Source organism: Halyomorpha halys, unplaced genomic scaffold (genome assembly GCF_000696795.3).
Source record: "Halyomorpha halys isolate HHAL.00 unplaced genomic scaffold, Hhal_1.1 Scaffold487.1, whole genome shotgun sequence".
Lineage (NCBI taxonomy): Eukaryota > Metazoa > Arthropoda > Insecta > Hemiptera > Pentatomidae > Halyomorpha > Halyomorpha halys.
The window spans coordinates 231,632-249,031 of NW_027111707.1; the positions used below are offsets into that span (position 1 = coordinate 231,632).

The 17,400-nt window shown below is 29.8% G+C and overlaps 1 long non-coding RNA gene across 3 annotated transcripts in view; it reads left to right on the forward strand.

Moving 5' to 3' along the window:
• Positions 1-17,400, forward strand: part of LOC136796310 (uncharacterized) — a 204,720-nt gene that overhangs the window by 184,008 nt on the left and 3,312 nt on the right. For 2 of the 3 annotated variants that reach the window (XR_010844014.1, XR_010844013.1), the window contains exon 4: positions 9,020-17,394. This is a non-coding gene — a long non-coding RNA (uncharacterized lncRNA). Of the gene's footprint in view, positions 1-9,019; positions 17,395-17,400 lie in introns of those variants that run through there. The other variant, XR_010844015.1, reaches the window with a different exon arrangement.

Consider the following 17,400-nt stretch of genomic DNA (forward strand, 5'->3'; position numbering starts at 1 on the left):
TATACATATGTTTTTTTCTGTTGATCTTGAGATTTAGTCGATAATGCACAACTATACTTTGGCACCGCTTCCAGGCTTTATTTTTCTCATATTCATGTCCTATAGTGGAAATAAAATTTTAAAAAACACAGAATTTTCTTTACTAATTATTAAACATTAAAAATTAGTTAAGAAAATTTCTAAATTAAGAAAAATTCCTAGTTAGTCATGAAAATTCGTTTTTTTTTTTTTTAAATTAGTTAAGAATTTTTTTTTTTATAAAGTTTTGTAATTGCCCAGAAGGAATATGAGATAAAATCTCCAAACGTCGGCAAATATAGTTGATCATTATTAGCTGAACCACAATATCCTAAAAATCATATACTGTTACTAATCAAGAACAAAGTTTATATATATTATATATAAATATATCTATATATTATTCTATTTTTTTATAATAGTATAGTTGATGGGATATTACATAGCTCCCTATTTTTTTCCAGAAAATAGCAATTTTCTAATTTCTAGCCCAGTCAATTAAAAGTTACATCGTCCCAGATGAATCAAAGATTTGAAATAGACTGTGTAGCTAACTTTTTCCCAAAAGATTACAAACCGCCATCAATTTTTCCCTACTAAGTTCCTGTAAAGCCTCTTCCGCATTAAACTTTGCAATGCAAGTAATTTCACAGGCTTACTCAGTTCTTATCCGTTCTTAATGATAGCTCAGTCATGGTTTCTAGAGGTCAGTCACGGAAAGATTGATTGCTTCATCAACGGCTTTTAAGTACTTATTTATTCAATATAATCTATAATTATAATATTAATAAAGCCATAGTGAACCCGAAAGTTCGATCCCGATACCACCAATCATTCTCTACATACATCTGTCCAGTGACGCCCTTTCAAACCCAAATCTAGTAAATCGTTCTTAACGCAATCCTCCCATCTACGTTTCGGTCTACCCCTCGAACTTTTACCCGTCGGTTGAGTGTTTAATAATATTTTATGGATCCATTCGTTATTAAGTCCCACAACCTTACACCCCCATCTTATACGCAATGCTTTAACCTAAATTATTTACCGGTTGCAGATCCCTCAACTTCTCAATCAGCATTGTGTAGCCTTTTAAATTCTCCTGTTAACTCATATTTTTTAAAGTCTGAATATTTTACGTAATACTTTATTTTCAAAATCCTTAAGGTGCTGTTCTTCCTTTCGTGTAAGAAGAAATGTTTCGCATCCGTAAGGAACAGTAGGAAGGGTAATAGTTTTGTAAATTTTAACTTTTAAGTTTTTAAACTGAATACAAAGCAGTTTCAAAATTAAAAAATAACAAGCATTTCGTATTTCTAGTTACGGTAGAACCTAAATACTTAAACCTATCAACCTGTCCAAATGTGTTTCCTTCTATATCTACATCACCTAGGTTGCTCCCGTCTCTACTGCTAACCATATATGTTATTCTATCCATATTTCTTTAGAAACCTAGTTCCTTACTGTAGTTTATCAGCGTAGCTGTATTTAGTGTTACTGTTTCCTTGTCCTCAGCCAATAATACCTAATCATTAGCATTCACTAGCACCGGTATTTTATCACCTAAAGTTAAAACCTCTTCGGTATGCATCACATTTTTAATAACGTATTCCGGTGCTAGATTGATTTAGATAGTTGATTGTGAATCGCCTTTTTTAAAGCAAAAAGAACCAGGAACTTCTCAGAATAATATAAGAAGATGGTCAGGGTTGCGGTCAAATAAAGAACCAATAGTTTATAACTATTTTATTGTCCGACGTTTCGCTCCACTTTGCAGAGCTTCATCAGGAGTAAAAAGACACAAAAAAAAACTGAGAATATTACAACAATAAGACAATTTAATTTAGGATAAATATTATGTAAAAATAAAGTGATAAGAAATTACATATAAATAAAAGGAAAGAAGACATAAAATAAACTTGAATAAACAATCATAAGAATAAAAAATAAGTAACAATAGTAAGATTAAAATTTTTTTTTTTATTTTTGTATATTTTTTAAAAAATATACAAAATGCAGGAGGCGTACATAGAACAAAAACAATACAGGGGAAAAAAAGTAGAGACTAAATAAACGTCTTGAAAGAATAATTATAAATAAAAATAATAATAATGATATTAAATGAGCAAAGAACAAGTCAGGAATAATGGTTGCCCATTAGATTGGCAGTCAATGGTATCGTAATCTTTTTTGAAATCTATTTAAATCCGAAAGACTACTTCATATTACTCTAACGTTTTTCTAGTGTAACGGGTTAGACGCTGGGGTTATGAGTTTAGTCGGTACCTCAAACGTACCACTTTACTGGAAAGTTGAAGGATGTTGGAAATTTAGTTAAAATAAATAACACCCGAAGAAGTAGAAAGATATCACAAAATACTACAAAAAAAAAAAAGATATTCAATACCGAGTTAGTGAATTAAAAATAGTTGAACAAACTCTGACACCATTGGAAATAAAAAACATCAGTTTTTAAAAAACTAAAATTGATGTTTACATATACTAATTTCAATTTTAAAGCAAATATTTGAACATCATTTCTCATATCACAAAAATTAAAAACGATTTTAAATTTTATGGATGAACGAACCAAGTTGTATACGTGCGTGAAATAGGTGAAACACTGCGATTTGTTCAACCAATTGATGTGTTAAGGATTTTGTCTGTTTCATCATATAACGTTTGAGAAGAAAAGAAGCTAATACAAGCAATTTTTTTTTTTTATTGAATTTAATTATATTACTTCAAAACTCCAGGACCTATTAATTAATAATTTTTCAGTACACTATATAATTCATAAAATAGTTTTAGGGATCTCCGATCAGCCTGTTGGAGGAATAGAGATTTCCGTAAGTGTGCTGATATATGCCGATAGAAGTGAAAAGCGATCGGACAATCTGAAATATGTTGTACCTCCTGATAACGGAACCGAAATGTGGCTGTTCCCACGAGATAACTCCAGTTAATATTTGCTTATCAACTTATTCTCACAATATATAGTTCAAACATGTCCCATAACTATAATAGGAAATGCGACTGTATCTACCGCAATCAAACAGTGATATTCGGAACAATAGAATGTTTTACTGTTATGCAGTATGTATATCTATTATATACATAGTATACTTACAAAATATCGTAAATATCGATTTTATTAAAATAAAATTTTTGCATCTCTTTAACAAAACAAAAGATTGGGGATAAAAAAGAGTGCGCCAATTTTAAGATACCACTTGCGTATGCTGAGTACGGATTGAGGAGTGCTAAGCCCAATCCACTAAATCCAACTCAGTGGACGTATATCTTAAAATAATTCTAAAAATTATTCTCTGTCACACTTAACTCGAAAACACATTTCTTGGCGTTCTTTTACTAATTAACTAAATAATTTAATAAGTTACAAATTGGGTATTTTTGTGGGGTTTTTGCCTTCAACTCCTGAATTTTCGAAATTGGTTACTTCATCTTTCTGATTGGCTGCTATGTAATCGTTTTAGAAGAGGTAACACAGATTAAGCCAAAGTATTTTACGTAACAAAAGTACTCATCTAATGAATTTTAAAAATATCATTCCATTGTGCACAGTAATTAAACATACTAAAAAAGCCATCAATATTTTTATTTATCTACTAGAAGAGAAAGAAATACTTTATACGGCCCAACTATATCACGCTGACATACACACAGCATACTAAGTTCGACAATTGCTTATTATTCTTATATAATATATTATGGTAAATACTAAACTAAAATTAATAGTAGTGTATTATTTTTTCTCTTTTTCTATATTTTCATTATTTTTTGTCATCTTTTCTACTTTTTGATGATATTATTCATATTTTTCTTCTACTATTAACCTATATATCTAAATCTAATTTTCTCTTAGTATAACCTGTACTGCTACAACCCACGAAGGCTTAGGGATTCAGTACGTTGTGAGGAAGTACTGTTACGATTTTCACCCAATTAAGGGTACCTACAATTTATGAGGCTTGGTGGACCCCAGGAGGGCTCTAGAACCCATAGGGTTGACTCACGGTCACAGTGTAACAGAAAATAATTTTGTGCCCAGCCAGATTTGAACCCTGGTCTTTGGATCGTGCCTTACCACAGTTCCACCGCGCTCCCCTTTCTCTTAATGTAAAAAATAGTAAAAATATTATATGGTCATGCACAATTCTATTCAGTTAAAATCTAAAAGAAAATATTCAATGTACATGCATAAAAAAAAATGCATTTAAATAGAAGTAATAAATATATACGTGCTAATTGTAAAAAGTTACTAAGATTTAAAAATAAAGCGCCATAAATATAAAAATTTACAGGAATGTTGAGAGAAGATCCCACAACGACAACTAAACTTTTTCACTTTTTAAAAATTATTAAAATCTTAGATCACATATAGTCCAACCGTAATGTCAGTATGTATAAGTGGATGCATTATGTATTTATACATTTTTAATTTTGGGGGTATTAAGATTAATTAACACACACGATTCTAACATTTTATGATGACATCTTGAATATTTTTCAATTTAAATATTCTAAAACTCAAAGTGCACGTTAAATTTCTTAACGAAGATTCCGTTAGTAATAAATTTTAAAAAATGAAAATTAACTTAACAAGAGCTATAAATTATCGGACAAAACAATCTTGCAGATCCCATCTAGATTTTAATAGAACAACTATCCAAGAGTTTCATCTAAATCTGGGTGGATAAGTGTCTAATTAAACTTTTATGAATAAATATTCAATGAAAATGTTATCATTTTATTAATTTGAGTATAAAATTAATTACTCCATTGTGGAATAGAATAACAAGGCCGTTAAACGAGGAAATATTTATAAATAAAATTTTACGAGGTCTAGGGAAAATATAATAATAAAAATAATATTTACAGGTAAACTTTAAAAAAATAAAGTAAAAAGTGAACATAAAACTCTAGAAAAGCCATTAAAACTGACTGCGGACAAACTGGGGATCAACGCCCTAACGCTTATCTTCTTTTCCTTAAATCACATGTTCTAATCTACTAGATAACTCTAAACATTACTTAATGAGTTTTGTTTTATTTTTTTATTTACTTTTTTTTTACCCGAAGTAGAGACTTTAGATTCATCCTCTGCACCTACCTGTTACTTTTGAGATTTTTATGTACAATTACTCCATGGACGATATCTTTGATCCTTTGTGTAAACAAGAAATTGAAAATCTGCTAATAAACTTATCCAAGTAGAAATAAAGTGATTCAAAGAATTATAACATAATCATCTTATGTTTAATTTAAATTATTTAATTATGTTAGAGTGCTGCCAATGGGTAGTTTCTCTACACGCCTGTAGCACTCCATTTTAACTAATATCAAATTTACTAAATGTATTATATAATATACAGTTGTAAATTTTAATAAAGATATTAAAAAAAAAAATCTTAGGTTTAACATGTATTTTCAAAAAAGCTAGATTTTAATAAATTTCAGGAATCCTAAACAATCATTGAAGACCTGAAATATGTGGATTTAAACTCATTTTCGACAAATTTTTACAAAAAACGTGTCATGTGTGTTTATTTCCATATATTCTATAAAACATTCCTCTTTTTTTATATATACATAATGGATATATAAGGGGTATTCATGATGTTGCGTTAAATGTAAAATGTTTTACCATGTTAAATGTTATAACTATAGGATTGTGAGCAGCCCTATTTGAAGTCATGTTAAACGTTAAATGCATAAAAGCCCCTAGCGGATTTTCTCAGTAACTTGTTTTATAAGCCTTTATGTTTATAACCTTCCTTCCAGAGACTCATGTTATTGTTTACTTCAGTTTAGATTTAAGTAATTACAACATTTATTACAACATGCCTAGAGTGAGTGAAAAGTGGAATTTGAGCGAAAGTTTAGCTTATAAGTGTCTTATTGATCTTCAAACTTGTGAGGAAGAGAATGAAGATGAGATAATTGACAACTGTATTGAAAGTATTCTCCATGTTCTATCATTCAGATATGCAGTTCCATTAAAATTATCCATTCTGGTTTAATAACGGGGATATGAATACCACAAACACACGAAAGAACTGAGCTGTCACAACAACAAAAATGGCGGCGATCTCAACTGGTCTATTGTGTGACGTCATTCTCCATTTAACAGACCAAGTAACAGATTCTCAGCCATGTTAAATGTTATTTCGTTTTACCACGGTAAAAGAAGGCAATTTTTTTCGATTTAACATGAGTTTTTCCATTTAACACGCTTTAACATGTTAAACCAAAGATCATGAATACCCCTATTGTACTTAGTGAATAAAGTCTGTGTGCTTTTCTCCTTTAATTCCCTAAAATATACCAGACTTGAAATTTGGTGTAGTTCAGGTGCCACTCCAATATCGTATCGTGGCATCACAGACAGATTCAATTAAATGAATATATAATTTAATTAATAATTGAATGAGATACTATTTTTTAATAAGTTATTTGTTTACATCCTAATGAATAACAGCAGTGCTAAGCTGCAATATTCCAGAATTCTATATAATAAAATTCGTCTGTCCATGTCTATATCCGGTATTGCGGGCACTGTATAGCCTACCTGCCCCTTGTGCGTTGCTAACTTCATCAATAGTAAATTTATTATTAGAGCTTTAATAATTTTAACAATGAATTAATAAATCTTGTCAATAATATAAATAAATAATAAATTTAGGTCAAATAATTAAATATTATTGGAAGAAGATAGTTGACCGTATGAAGTAGATTGTAGGAGGATAGTCCGGGAGGTGGTCAATAAAGGCATCAAAATAGTAAAAGAAAACTATTTATTGTTAACGAACGTTTCGGCCCACTTTGTAGGGCATCTTCTTGTCGTCTGATTGTAGTGCAAAAGACAACTTAGTCCTTTGCATTTTGTCATTTGTCCTTTATACTATAATCAGACAGACCTGACGAAGCCATGCAAAGTAGGGCGAAATGTTGGTTAACAATAGTTTTCTTTTACTATTTTGATAGCTTTATTGACCACCACACGGACAATCTTCCTACAAGTAAATATTATGTTGAGAGAACAAGTGATTAAGTTTGCCATTGAGAATTGGAAAGACTCCCCTTCCAGTATTTTTTAATGATTTAAGGCCTAATGATATATTGTATTGTACCGATTATTTTGGGGTGTTATAGGGGGGGGGGGGAATTATTATTTACTTTAATCAAATTATAGTGTTTTTTTTTAGAATTGAATTGGTTAGAGGAGTCCCTTTTGAAAGTTTCTGTTTTCTCCCTTTCAAATTTTTCATGGTCTTCAATCATAAATTAAACAATTGAACCACTTTTTTCAAACAAAAATTAAAAGAAGCAATTAACATTACATCATCAGTTCTGCCTCTTGAGCTTTTTTACATTGTTCTGGACCATTACTTTTATGTTTTATTGGTATTTCTATATATATTTTCCGCATATAATGGATGAATAAACATAATTTTTACTAAAGTATTTTTATAGTTTAGTAAAAACTATAAAATTGTCAGTATTTTCAGGATTACTGTTACATTAAACTTGGTTCAGAATTTTCTGGACTTCTTTTTCATTCTAATTTGAAAACAATATTTTTATCTATCTTTGTTAAAATTTCTTATATATGCTTCTTGAAACCTGTTTTTTTTCTGGTTAGCTTACAGACCTTGTAGATCTTAGGGGGCCGAATCCAGCCTTCTCCACGCCTGGCTATCTTGGGCTACTGCATTCCAGTTTGTTGGTTCTGCCTATCCATCTGGTTTTGGGCTTCTCGCGTGGTCTCTTGCCAACTATACTGGAATTCATCATTGTGTAAAGGCGCAAGGCTTGGATCTGGGTTACCCCGCAGATTGTAAATATTGTATATAGGTGCGAATGTGTATTTTTTTACTTAAATTTAATTTTCTCCTTACAGTCCAAAATCCTTCGTAAAATCCTTAATGCTCCTTACTTTGTCACAAATCAAGTCATCCATCAGGACCTCAATGTTCCACATGTTGCCGATTTGGCCAGAACCAGATACCGTTCCTTCCATGATAAACTTCTCAACCACCCAAATCCACTTGTTTCTAACCTGCCTTCTCCTAATAATCCTCCTAGGCGTCTGAAAAGAAGATGGCCTCGAGATCTTCTCCTCTAGAAATGTTATTGGAGTTCTATCAGTGGGTAGATTCTCCACATGTTTGTATCATATCACTGTGTCACCTACAGCAAATTTACTTGTTTTATATATTTGTATACAGTTGTAAATAACAATAAATAAATTATTAAATAATAAATAAAATAAATGAATTTAATTTTCTTTGTTTCGTACTTAAATTCTTTATTTTTTTTATTATTTTTTGATCAGTTTTATTTTATTATATTTTTTATACAAATCATGATAGTACTTTCTTTTATTTATATATTTCATTATCATTATTAATTTTAATTTAATTTTTTTTCTTCCTTTTTCTGTTTTTTTTTTTCTTTTACGAGCATTCTACTATATCTGTACATGTTGCATGAATGAATATTTTATCACTAATACTTAATTCCCTTAATTTGTGTCAAATTGTATTAATTCTCTTAAGTAAAATAATTTTAAAGAGTTAAATTTGGGAAGCTTCTATTCTTTCCAAAACTTGTCGTTCTCGAATTTGAACCAATCTTTGAGATTTTTACAGCTCTATAATTCAAAAAGCAGTGTGAACTTCAGTAAAATTCTCAATTTCAAATCTATAGCAATAGAAGAACTATTAATTTTAAAAAAATTGAGATTATTAGGTCCAAATGTTGACATGGAATGACCCCGAATTTTTCGTTTTACACCTTCGTGATTTTAATTCTAATTTTGAAATCATTAATATATTACTATTCAAATACTTCAAGTACTATCCATAATGTGCATAACCATACCTGTACTGCATAGTTTATAGTATATATGTATATGAAAGGGATCTCTTGATATATTTCTGGCCAAATATGATAAGTTTTCCAATTTTATTTTTTTCAGGAACCTTTGAGGGGAGAACATGAGCATGTACCCGAAGACATAGCTCGGACACCTTTGGCGGAGAGCAGAGGATGTTACAAAGCGCAAGACAGTGACCGGCAGTAGGGGTCGACGACATCGAAGATGTTTACACCTAGCCACAGCTGGAGTATGCACCACCTGCCCTCTCTGTCTCCTCTTTACAACTTCCTCCAGTTGTAGCCAGCTCCTTTATTGCACGCTCTTTCAAAACATTAGATAAAATGCAATGTGTTCATCCTTCAACTCGGGAGCCTCGCTCAGCTTTATATTTCTCAAAACCAGTTCTAAATAACTAGGTAGTAATAGGTTCCAGATAGCAGTTTGTTTTTATTAGAGGAAGATGGTCTTATAAAACAAAAGAACAATCTTATAAAACGCGTTCGAAACAAAAGAACTCAAATCGTAATTAAACTATTTATAGTGAAGCAATGTTTAGCCCAAGTTTGCACAGCTAAAAAAAATACTAACAACTAAAAAAGTGTTACAAAGTAAGGGAATTGATAACATCATTTTTTTCATTTCATAATACCTTAGTTTAATCCATGTTTAATATGGTAAAATATCTCACATTTGACACATCATGAATATCCTTATTGTTGTGTGAGGAAATATCTTGGAAGTAAAGTCTTCGTCAAGACCAACATTAGAAATTTCGTCAACAATAGAATATTGAAAAGAATTACTCGCACAAAAATATTTTTTTGACAGACTAAATAGAATGTACAAACTATGAACAAGTACTTCCACATATGACAGTGCAATAATCACTACTGTAGCAAAACGGAACATCTTTTTAAATGAAGAAGGATTTCATTTCCAGTTTTGGCGATATTTGTTAAACATCTCAAAATTTTACTGTAAGCTGTTCATTTTCGCAACTATTCATAGGCAGACGTTTACGGTGCTGTATCGTCGGCTTATTCTTCTCTGATTCATTAAAGGTAAGTTAGAAAATAGTTAAGATGTTATTTCAATTTTTAAAGAAAAGTGTTCAAGATTTGAAATGTGAATGACCGAGAAAATATACATTGCGCCACTGTCAGTAACGCCACGGTATCAGGACAAACTCCTTGTTTACCAAGAAAATAACAGGGGCGTCCATTCTCCTGTTTGCTCGGCTAACGTCAGCCCAACAGCGACTCCAGGATCGCTGGACTGTGTGAGCTTAGGCGGAATGGTTGGCGTCAGATTGGAATGATGGTTAGGGTCTTCGACCAGCTGATAATGACCTTATCAGGTGAAAATGACTTCCCCTCCCTCCGCCGGTGTTAACGTCCTTTTATCAGGGGCATCCGCATCTGAGGGGCCTCAGTATTTCCATATGGTTATCTCTCTCCTTGTCACTTGTGAGCACATAAAATAATAGTCAACAAGAAAAAACTGGGCTTCTGTAATTAAAGGCTAAAATTGTAAGTAAAATATAAATATTTATTTAATTAAAATAAATAAATTAATTTCTATCCATTTTAGTCTCAACACATTTTGTTTTTCTTAAAAGTTCGACGTTTCGGCCAATCCGGCCATCCTTAGGGACAATCAACTACAAAACAGCTTTATGATCCTCAAACAATTCAAATTACTTAACATTATTATTTATAATTTATATTAGCTTAATACAATTTTGGAACTAAATGATTTAAAAACTCAACTTCATGCAGATTCTGCCCAGGTCAAAACAACAATTTCTATGAAACATTAAAACATTAGATAAAACATATTTTTTCGTTAATAAATTTATTAATTATTAATTAATTTATTAAAAATATAGTATAAATTGAATGTGGATAATTATAATTCTTGATGGAGATTTTACTAATGAAATAAAGAGGAAAATTAACAAAAATGTTGTTATAATAAATAATGTTAATGCTTGAACTGAGTGAAGGACGGTTACAAGCATTGTTGTGATAAAGTTTTAACAAATAGTGACTGTGATAAATGAATTTTAATTTTGGTTTTAATTTGAATATTGACTAATCAAGTAATTAGACATAATGTGGGATATTCTTATTAACAAAAAAATATGTTTTAATGTTTCATGGAAATTGTTGTTTTGACCTTGACAGAATAGCCTGTATGAAGTTCAGTTTTTAAATCATTTAGTTCTAAAATTGTATTAAGGTAAGATAAATTATAAATAATAGTGTTAAGTAATTTGAAATATTTGAGGATCATACAAGTAATAAAAGCTGTTTTGTAGTAGATTGTCCCTGATGATGGTCGGATTGGCCGAAACGTCGGACTTTTAAGAAAAACAAAGTATGTTGAGACTAAAATGGATAGAAATTAAATTATTTATTTAAAAAAAATTAACCAGTCTCAAGAAATTGTTTAAGATTATAAAATGTAATTAACGAGACAGAAGAATTGGTGATGGCAGCGCATGCGCGGGAGGTATCGGGCAAAGAGGGAGAGAAAAATCATATATTTTGTCGTTGGTTGTTTTGTAATGAATGGACATTGATGTAAAGTCTAGTGTTTTTTTTTGGTTTCTCTGTGAACTGAGTTAAGTTTAAAAACTGTATATTGAGAAATTGATCTTTCTCTCTCTCTCCCACGACCAGCTGAGTCCAAGTACGTACGCGTTATTGTTCACCTTTGGACATAGATAACAATTGTATGTATTTTAATTGTAGGTTGGATTATAAGTTAGTAATAAATACATAGATATATATTTAGGGATAGGGTAGATATAATTAGAATAAGATAGAATAGGGCATTTATGAGTTAAGATTGTTCATTTTAATTTACAATTAGTTTAAGTAAATCAGTACTTCAATAAACATTAAAAACACATGTTTCTTGTTGTGGATATGTGAGTTAAAACAATATTAATTAACCTTGCAATTATAATACATTACAAAAATATAAATATTTATGTATAGAAAAAGTTAAACATTATATTATATATCATATATTATATATTATATTTTTACTAAATATACACACATACACAATAAAACCTGTGCTCATGATGCTCTGCTAGGACCTATGTAGAAATAGTGCTAAATAAAAGAAATGAGATTTTGAAGTATTAAACACTACACAATTAAATTTTAAATATGCTCTAATTACTTCATGTGCTGTAGAAACAAACTTCTAGCAATATGAAACTTTGCTTCGAGATAATCGTTAAAATGCCTACTTTTGTTTGCTTTAGTTTCCTACTAAATAAATAAATAACATCCTTTATTCTCAGTGTAAACAAATGATTTTGAATATAAACGTAGTTCATGATAGTATATTTTATTATAAATATAGTATATTTATGATAAATGGATTTTTGTTTATATAAAACATTAGTTAATATATAACGTTTTTATTTAATATTTAAAAATCAATTGTTGTTTCTTTGAACTTGATGGAATGTCATACCCGTTCTTCCGATTGTAATGGGTTTTTTCGCTAAATTTTCTGGATTTTCCCGGGAAGGTTATATTAGCAAAATTAAGCATTTTTGGTTCCTAGCTCAGAAAGTATACATTTTTTTCAGTGTTATTATATGCCTATCGATTTTTCTCTTTCTGAAGAATGAAAGAAAAATATTACTTAACCTATTAAATGTTTTTTATAAAAAAATAATTTATTTTTTTTTTACACTAAAAATTTATAAAAACATAATGAGGATTTCAGTAAAGTAGTCAAATAATTTTTTTTTTGGGAAAAATCAAATCATATTCGTTTTTATCGTCGTCTGCAATCCTCAAGAACCATTTTTCAATGAAATTAAAAATATTGAAGTGAGGGTAATTATATAAAAACTATTAATCTTTAATGCAGTATATATATGACAATATCATATATAGTTAAATTTTCTTAAATAATAAGAAAAAATTCAACTAAATCGGACCAATACTAATGATTATACAGCGAAGTTAGCTGTTACCATTTATGTCACCATAGTTACCGTCTTATCAATTCATGTATATATCCATTGATATCAAAGTTTTAATAGAGTTCAATTAATGTATACACATCCTCAATAGGATCTGTTAGTAATAAATATTTCACCTATCAAATATTTTCTTGTTAAATATTATATTGAATTATTTGTCATTTTTAAATTAATAATCTAAACTTCCCATTAACTACAAAAAATTAGTATTCACTATGATAATCTGACCAATTTGGACATATGGGATTGAACACTGGGGCACTACCAAGCCATCAAATTCCTCCAGCATCCAATCTTTACAATCAAAAATCCTACGTAAAATTCTTGATGCTCCTTATTACAAATAAACTCATCCACAAAGACCTTAACATCCCATTCGTTGCAGATTTGGTCAAAAACAGATACGCGTCTTTTCATTCCAGACTCCTTACCCATCCTAACCCATTAATTCTTAATCTCTCATCCTTAACAATACCTGATAATCCTACGAGGCGTCTGAAAAAAAGATGGCCACGGGACCTTCTAATTTAAATTAATGCTTAAAGTACCACCAATGGGTGGTTCCTTCCCATGATTTTCAAGTGTAAATGAAACATACAACATATTTACTTATTGTATTTATTATTTGTACAGTGTAAGTCACATTAAATAAATAAATAAAAAAAATAATAATAAATTTTCGGTCCCTTATGTAATTTAAGTTCGGAATTTGATCTATATAGTATAAGTTTGTTTTGTGGGCTTAAATTAGATTGTTTGTCAAAATATGGGAAAATTTGAGTTCATTAAAATATTTATTTTTCTATGTAATTTCAAGTACTTATTTAAGGAAAGTGGTGTAATTACTCGTAGGATATGTCGGAATTCCAATATGCTCTTTGGAAAACACAACTGTTTCGGCCATGTTTGGATTTATACTACTTTCTCTGTCCTCTCTTGACAAATACCAAAAAAATTGTAATAAATCTTATTAATATTAAAGAAAAATTTGATTCATTTTCTTATAAACGGGAATCGAAACATTATAACGAATTTTCGTGGGAAAATAAGGAATCGGCATCAAGAACTACGCTATAACTGGTAAATCGTTTTAAACGAAAACGACAAAGTGTTATAACGACGTTTTATTATATTTGCCACTTTTGTGAAAAGTCCTTCCTTTTAATTATCTTATTATTTCATACATTTCTTTATCAACGTTTCGGGGGTGTTTCCCTGTCTTCAGGATTAACAATCTGCAATAATTTTATCAACTTATAAAATAAACACCATTGTTTGAGCTTGCATATTCCTTTTTAAGTATATAATAGCTTGTTTACTATATCAAAGGTTTCATTGTTCTTTGGATTTTTATCCATATATCCATATTTCTTCTTGAATTTAAATATTTTCTGGAAATATTTAATGGACTCTCAAGTCCAATAAAAATGTTTGTACCGCTTACAAAAAAAAAAATCGATGCGTCATTCTCCATTAGAGATTTCTCAGTCAGAAATAATTATATAGCTATTCTATTAAAAAAATGGTTGTAAAAGATCACTCTAGAATGATGGATTAATTCTGTTTTTATTAGCCTCAACGGTGACGTGTTATAATGATATAAAAAATAATTAGATACCAAAATCCTCAATATCGATCATACATTACGTATGTATTTCTTAAATATGTGAAATTAAGAAAAATTAAAAAAAAAAAATTATCAAAATCAATTTCTATACAGCAAATTTACTTGTTGTAAATATTTTTATACAGTTGTAAATTACAATAAATAAATTATTAAAACAATTTCATTCAGAACATTGGTGAGTGGTGCCTATCTTGTTGATTCTGGAGGTGAAATACAATTTAAAACCTTGAAATCGAATGTGAAGGTCCTCCAGGAAGCCTTGGCCCTAGCCTACCTTTTTTTTTTTTAATTAATTTAAGAGAGGGTCCGTTTTATTGAAGATTTTTTTTCGCACGTACCTGGGGGCCGCGGCACCTCCCCCGAACGTATGCCGGGATGCCGTAAGCGAATGCTACTTCCTAAAAATACTACAGAAAAATTAAAATTAAACGAGCAACTATACAGTGCATTCCATTTTCTTTGCTCTGTTCTAACATAACCGGTCGAAGGATAATAGTGTCCGAACTTTATTTAGTTGAACACCGGTGCCACAAAATGTTTAAGCCAGTGAAGAGAGTTATATATATTAAAAATATTTTATATTATAATTCAATATTTATTACTTTTTTAAATATATGTTTATTACTTCTATATCCATCATTACATTTATATTATTAATTTTTATATCCGTTATTATTGATATATTTTTATAATTATCAGTTTTAGTCTAATGTATTTATTTATCTTTAAATACTTGTATTAGAGTGCTATATTGAATTTTAATTGAATACAATTGTGGACGACCATGTTGGGTTTTATATATTTTTGCTTTATTTAAAATGTTTATTATATAATTTTGACTATAATTCTGTTTTATGTTTAATGAAAAAAAAATATTCCGGTAAGAGAGAAAACTGTAAAATTAAAATAATGAAAAATATATACACATATAAACAATGACAAAAATCTAGAAAAAAAAATGAAAATATGCAAGGGAAAAAGAAAATCATGTATAATTTTATCATATAATTAAAAATATATATACTATGACTATTTATATTATTAGATTTTAAAACAAATTGTTCTTTAATTATGCTAAGTGTGCTATGTATGAGGCATTCCAATACAGTTGGGGAGTACAACAGTTTTAATAAAGTGCTTTTCCCTCTTATATTAAAAACATTAAGTCTGTAGTACTACGACCCATGAAGGTTCAAAGGTGCAGTACTTTGTACAGAAAAGCTGTTATTAGACCAACGGTTGTGCTAGGAGGTAATTCTTTCAAATTCACACTCGACCACCAGATCTTCACCTATTAAGGGTACCCACTTCATGAGGCTGGGAGGACTCCAGAGGTCTGACTCACGGCTACACTGAAACAGAAAATAATTATTTGCCATAGTCCAATCCAGGAGTGAGTAGCACAGTGCCTTACTACTGAGCCAACCACTCTCATATTATATATAACATTATTATTAATATATATTAGTAGAGAGAGAGAGAGGGGGGGAGGGGGCAGAATAGAATAAAAAAAGAAAAATGTCGTTAAATATCCTCTGCCAGGCTTATCAATTCCTAATCTTACTGCTTTTAATAGTAATTATTTTAATTCACTGTTTAATTAATAATTTTCTACAGCTCAAAGCACATTTCTGGTACCAAAATAATGCACAATTTTAAATATCGATTGCATTTTTTTCTTTTTCTATTCTTTTTTTTTCCTGTCGTACATTTTCCTAAATATTGTTTTCTAAACGACTTTAAATCGGAACACCTACCTATTAAATGAATCATGTTTTCATCCTTACTATTGCACATAGTATTGGTACATATTATGTCCTTCAACCAAAGATTGGATTTGAAATTTAAAAAATTCACCTCTTGTCTTAAACATTGCCTGAATGATTTACATAAGTGTTTTCATCATTTATGTACCTGGCAAAAGGTCAATCATGTTTTATAAAGCAAATGATACTTTTTTAATTTTTTCATTTACTTTTACCAATTACAGAATACTTATAACTTTCCCTTCTTTTCACAGATTCGAAATCCCTATCGGATGTACAGACTAAATCATCAGATAGTTCTATCCATTAGTTATTGGCCCTTATCTATATATTTGCCAAGATATAATAGGTGTAAACTAAAAACTGATCAGATGACCTCAAGCAAATAAGAATGTTTTTATGTTTAAAATTAGACATGACGTTGTGAATTGACCGATGTGTTCTTGAAAGTGACTAATATCCTTGGCGAAATTCGACTACGTCCAAGGCTCCCATAGTCCCAGCGAGGACTCATCGCCGAAGGTCCCACTGAGGTCGCCAATATCATTTGCAAAACCATTATTCTTACTAATACCGCAATAACTTTCTATTATCTAATTTACATAAATAATTAATTAACAATTGATGAATAACATGCTCGATAGTAACCCCATTAAACGGCTACTACTTTATCCAAATTTCCCATTTATATCTATAGCGTAAAAAAAAAATTTCAAACTTCTTAAAGAATAAGTCAAATCTCCTCCTGCTAATTATCTTCATAATAAAAGGGCTGATTAGAAGAACATTTTATGTGAAATTTAAGAGAAAGTAAAGATTTTTACTTGTAAGAAAATATTAAATATTTATTTCTACATAGCACCTTTCTATTTTTAGAGAGAGAGAGAAATACTTTATTTATCTATGCTGCCTAAATACATCAGGTTGCTATCTCACACAGCATACTTATCAATCCGTAATCGGACATATATAAATTACACATACATGGTATAATCAGAAAATAAGAGATACAATAATAAGATATAATAAACAATTTTTTTTCCCTACAGTTTCCTTTTACAATCAATTTCGG